Source organism: Macaca mulatta, chromosome 4 (assembly GCF_049350105.2).
Source record: "Macaca mulatta isolate MMU2019108-1 chromosome 4, T2T-MMU8v2.0, whole genome shotgun sequence".
In the NCBI taxonomy this organism is placed as follows: Eukaryota; Metazoa; Chordata; class Mammalia; order Primates; family Cercopithecidae; genus Macaca; species Macaca mulatta.
The window spans coordinates 169,347,161-169,353,197 of NC_133409.1; positions in this window are offsets into that span (position 1 = coordinate 169,347,161).

A 6,037-nucleotide genomic window follows, 5' to 3' on the forward strand; every position below is an offset into this window, starting at 1 on the left:
GTACCCGAGGAGACTACTGTGGGCTACCTCGGGCAGCCTGCTTTTCTTCCCTTATTTGGCCCCACCCACATCCTGCTGATTGGTCCATTTTACAGAGGGCTGATTGGACCGTTTTGACAGGGTGCTGATTAGTGCATTTACAATCCTCTAGCAAGACTTCAAAATTTCTCTAAGTCCCCACCTGATTAGCTAGATACAGAGTGCTGATGGGTGCACATACAATCCTCTGGCTAGATATTAAAGTTTTCCAAGTCCCCATTCGCCTCAGAAGCCCAGCTGGTTTCACCTAGTGGATCCTGCGCTTGGGCTGCAGGCGGGACTACCCGCCGGTCGCGAGCCGCGCCTGTACTCCTCAGACTTTGGACTGTGGATGGGACCAAGCACCACCGAGCAGGGGGCGGCGCCCATCGGGGAGGCTCGGGCCGCGCGGCAGTCCACCGCAGTGGGGGAGCTCCGACATGGCGGGCTGCAGGTCCCGAGCCCTGCCCCGCGGGGAGACAGCTAAACCCGTCGAGAATTTGAGTGCAGCGCCGGCGGGCCGGCACTGCTGGGGGACCCGGTGCAACCTCCGCAGCTGCTGGCCCGGATTCTAAGTCCCTCACTTCCCTGGGCCACCGGCGCCAGCCGGCCGCTCTGAGTGCGGGGCCCGCCGAGCCCGCCGAGCCCGCCGGAACTCGCGCTGGCTTGGACGCGCGCCGGGCGCAGCCCCGGTTCCCACCAGCCCTTCTCTCTCCACACCTCCCCGCAAAGCAGAGGGAGCCGGCTTCGGCCTCAGGCAGCCCAGAGAGGGGCTCCCACGGTGCGGTGGCGGGCTGAAGGGCTCCTCAACCACCGCCAAAGTGGACGCCGAGGCCAAGGAGGCGCTGAGAGTGAGGGCTGCTAGCACATTGTCACCTCTCATAAGGATGGCGAGCCCAGCGATTCCGCCGTCCTCTGAGCCCCGCAACTCTGATCCCAAGGTGCGTGGAGCCTGGAGCTCGGGGCACGCAGGCTCTGGGACCAGCATCCAGGAGCGCTCATACCAAAGCGCACAAGGACGGGGCCTTTCCGTGAGCAAATTCGCATCTCCCCGCAGCCATTGCAAGCCGCCGAGGCCAGGCGGGGGACTAGCGCCCGTAACCCAAACCCTGGAGGCCGAGGCGGGACGAATATAACTCATTCTCATTCACTCTCAACATTGCCCTGAATTTCCATCTTTCTTTCTTTTTTTTCCTTTTATCTTTTTTGAGACAGGTCTCCTGTAGTTCCGGCTGGAGTGCAATGGGGCCATCAAGGCTCACTGCACCCTCAACTTCCTGGACTCAAGCAGTCCTCCTGCTTCGGCCTCCCAAAGTGCTGAGATTACAGGCATGAGTCACTGCGCTCAGCCAATCTTCATTTTTTATCAAAACTGACTTCCTCTGAGGTGTCTGGACCCACTCATTCTTCTCCGTGCTTGCCCCTGCTAACATGCTGTGTCCTGGCAAGGAGTGTGCCCTCCAGAGCCAGGCTGCCTTGGTTTGAACTCTGTATGACGGTGGGCAGATGACTTAACCTCTCAGTGCCTCAGTCTCCTCCTCAGTGACATAGGGTTAATAGCAGTACCTATCTCATGTGATCCTTAGGAGGATGAAATTAGTTTACATAGGCCAGGTGATGTGGCTCACACCTGTAATCCTAGCACATTGGGAGGCCGAGGCGGGCAGATCACCCGAGGTCAGGAGTTTGAGACCAGCCTGGCCAACATAGAAAACACGTCTCTACTAAGAATACAAAAATTAGTCAGACATGGTGGCAGGCACCTGTAGTCCTAGCTACTCAGGAGGCTGAGGCACCAGAATCACTTTAATCTGGGAGGTGGAGGTTGCAGTGAGCCGAGATCGGGCCACTGCACTTCAGCCTGGGCAACAGAGCAAGACACTGTCTCAAAAAAAAAAAAAGAAAAGAAAAGAAAAAAGAAAGAAAAGAAATTAGTTCATGTAATTAAACCTCATCAGAAGGACTGTCCTCTTACTGGTGTCCCTTCCTAGTACTAAAATAGTGCTCCACACACAGGAATCTGCAATAAATGTTTACTGTCTGCTTCCCTTAGCAATCAATTTCAAGTTAGCACAAAGCCCTTTGTCATATTTTTTAACAAGAATGATCTGCTCTTATTTTAAACTCTTGATCCTCACTGGAGAGAAAGTTGTCCCCTTCCTGTTTGCCTTGTTTCTCCAAAGCCTTTTGTCATGTTTCCCGAGTGTCCTTTAGCTGTGGCTACCCTCAGACCATGGGACTTTCCCGGTTCTGGGCTTCAGATTACAGTTTAAAATTAGCCACATGACTCTCAGAGGGGAGGCACCAGACGAGGCAGGAACGTGGTAGAAGGGATAAAGCAGACCTGCGTTGGAGGCAGCGGTGTAGCAGAACAGAGACACGAGCCCCCGCAAACATTGGCATCCATGGAGGGAGCACACAGCCTTGGGATCCCCAAGGTTATAACAATCCTGACTTTATGCCATGTTACACGTTTTCGGGCAAGGTCTGCTGCTGCTACAATTCAAGCTGCATTGACAACTAGAATCTTCTGGATTGTTTCTTTTGTGATTATAAAGTGTCTTTGGAGTAGAGTGGTGTGGGTGGATGCAGTTTATAGAACTACTTGGACCAATCAGCCTCCTCCTCAAAGGAACACTGGTTTTCCACTCTTCCAGTGTTGGTCTTGCAAAACAACATATTATGTCAATCTGTTTTGGGGAAAAGGAAAAGAGAAAGGACGTCATTTGATTTAAGGACATAAATACCAGAGCCTGGGGCCGGCCCAGAAAAGACTTCAACAGGAGTGATTTGTCTTGTATGCATCCTCCCTCCTTTCTCCCAACCTTTTTCTCATTCCGTGGTATCCCTTATTCTGTCTGATGCCCACTGCCCACCTGTATTCTTAGTACCCTAACCCACCAAAACCCTCTACTTTGCAGAAAGGAACAAATCTCTCCATTGATGGCTTCATTATAAAAGTGGGATTTAACAACAGAGACCTGGGTTCAAATCCTAGTGTGAGCTGGGCGCAGTGGCTCATGCCTGTAATCCCAGCACTTTGGGAGGCTGAAGTGGGAGGATCACTTGAGGTCAGGAGTTCCAGACTAGCCTGGCCAACATGGTGAAACCCTGTCTCTACTAAAAATACAAAAAATTAGCCGGGTGTGGTGGTGTGCACCTGTAGTCCCAGCTGCTTAGGTGGCTGAAGCGGAAGAATCGCTTGAACCCGGGAGGTGGAGGTTGCAGTGAGTCGAGATCATGCCACTGCACTGCAGCCTGGGCAACAGCGCAAGACTCTGTCTCAAAAAAAGAAAAAAAGAATCCTAGCGCATCTGCTTCCTAGTTGTCTGAACTAACCTCTTCTATGTAAAAGTAGGGATTATAATGCTTACTGTCTCTGGTAGTGTGCTTTCAGTGGCAACTAATGGAAAAGTCAACTCAAATGAGTTTAACCAAAAAGGAAATGTATTGACCTATGTAACTGGAAGTTCAAAGATGGGACAGGCTGACTGAACCCTGGTGTCAGGGACCTAGGTTCTCATTCTGCATCTCTGCTTTCCATCCTCAGTGTCAGCTGCCTTTTAAGTCTGGCTCCTTTCATAGTCAATATGGCTGCCACAAAGACACAGGGCCACTCCCTTAACCACAAACAAATAACTGACATCAAGGGAATGCTATGTGCTGATTGGCTTGAGCCTGGGTTCCTAAGTCAATCACGAGTAAGAAATAAAAATGAAATTCCAAGCCCCTAACTGACTGAACAGACACCTTCTTGGCCAAGGGAACCTTGCAAGTTGAATTCACAGCCATGAGGGGATGGGAAATTGGACATGCCTCATTATACCCCCCTCATAAAAGCTATTAGGTTTTCTTCCCTCAGGGCTAAACAGAAACCAGCCCTTTCAAAAGACTACTAGTTTATCTTCCCAGGTACAGAACAAAGACACCTTCACCCCTCCTCAGACATCATTTTCCTCTATTCCCTTTTTCTTCAAATGTTCACCATATCTTAGGAAAAATGAGCACCAACTAAAGTCTCACAAGTATGTAATCATTTATCTCATGCCCCGCCCCCCTTTCTTCAGGAAAATGTATAAATGCTAAACCTCCTGAGACCCTCTTTGGAAAAAACAGCCACAGATGCTTCTGTGACTCGCCTTTTTCCTGGGCACTCCCTTTAAGCTGGCTTGCTAAATCGTGATGATTCGAGACTTATGCCTCCATCACTCATTTTGGTTGTCACTAGCAAGGAGGGATAGGATTACCGTGACTGATACAGACACCTGTGGTTCCCAAACATGAGCATGCATCAGAATAACCTGAAGGACATACCAGACCCCACAGATGACTGGGCCTCAGCCAATTTTTTTTTTTTTTTTTTTTTTTTAGGCAGAGTCTTGCTCTTCACCTAGGCTGGAGTACAGTGGCATGATCTTGGCTCACTGCGACCTCCACCTCCCAGGTTCAAGCCATTCTCCTGCCTCAGCCTCCCGAGTAGCTGGGATTACAGGTGCATGCCACCATGCCTGGCTATTTTTTCATTTTTTATTTTTGTATTTTTTTTAGTAGAGATGGGGTTTCACCGTGTGAGCCAGGATGATCTCAATCTCCTGATCTTGTGATCTGCCAGCCTCGACCTCCCAAAGTGCTAGGATTACAGGCGTGAGCCACCGTGCCCAGCCGGCCGGAGTTTTGAATTCAGTAGGTCCAGAGAAGGGCCTGAGAATTTGTCCAATAAGTTCTCAGGTGACAATGATGCTACCACACTTTGAGAGCTACTAGCACAAACTAATCAGGGGAACCTGTAAACTGGGGTCAGTTCCTCAAATGCCACAGTGAGGAAGCTGTAAAATTGATGTTGGAGAGTTAATTGTGAGCTTCAAAACCTTGTAGCAGGCCAGGCATGGTGGCTTACGCCTGTAATCCCAGCACACTGGGAGGCCAAGGCAGGCAGATCACTTGAGGTCAGGAGTTCAAGACCAGTCTGGCCAACATGGTGAAACCCTGGCTCTACTAAAAATACAAAAAAAAAAAAAATTAGCCAGGTATGGCAGTGCACACCTGTAATCCCAGCTACTCGGAAGGCCAAGGCAGGATAATCGCTTAAACTCGGGAGGCAGAGGTTGCAGTGAGCTAAGATCATGCCACTATGCTCTAGCCTGGGAAACACAGCAAGACTCTGTCTCAACAACAACAACAAAAAAAAAACAAAAAAAACCCAAAAAACTAAAAAACAGGCCAGACAAGGTGGCTCACACCTGTAATCCCAGCACTTTGGGAGGCCAAGGCTGGCAGATCATGAGGTCAGGAATTCCAGACCAGCCTTGCCAACATGGTGAAACCCCGTCTCGACTAAAAATACAAAAATTAGCTGGACATGGTGGTGCGCACCTGTACTGAGGCAGGAGAATTGCCTGAACCCAGGAGGCAGACGTTGCAGTGAGCAGAGATTGTGCCACTGTACTCCAGATGGGTGACAGAGCAAGACTATGTCTTGGAAAACAAAACAACAACAAAAACCTTGTAGCGTAAATATGGGATTGTTTCAGTTGCATATTGCTGTGTAACAAAATACCCCACAACTTAGTGACTTAAAATAGCAATTTGTTACTATTCTGATGATTCTGTGTGTTGGCTGGGCCCAGTTGGGCTGTTTTCACTTGGGGTCTCATGTGCAGCTATATTCAGAAGTTGCGTTGGCCCCAAACCATCCACAAGCTACAAGGAGCTGGATGTCCAAGGTGGCTTCTACATTCACACATCTGGCTAGAATAGCTGAGGGCTGGCCAGGCATCTCTTTCTCCACTCAGCTACTCCACATGGCTAGCTTGGGCTTCCTTACAACATGGTGGTTTCAGGCTAATTGGATTTTGTATATGGCAGTTGACTTTCTCAGAATGAGCATCCTAAGGGGCCAAGGCAGAAGCTGTAAGGCCTGATTTAGCCTTGGAAAGGCCACACGGCACCACTTCTGCCCCATTCTGTTGGTTATAAAAGAGTCACAGAGCCCATCCAGATTGAAGGGAAAGCCCCCACA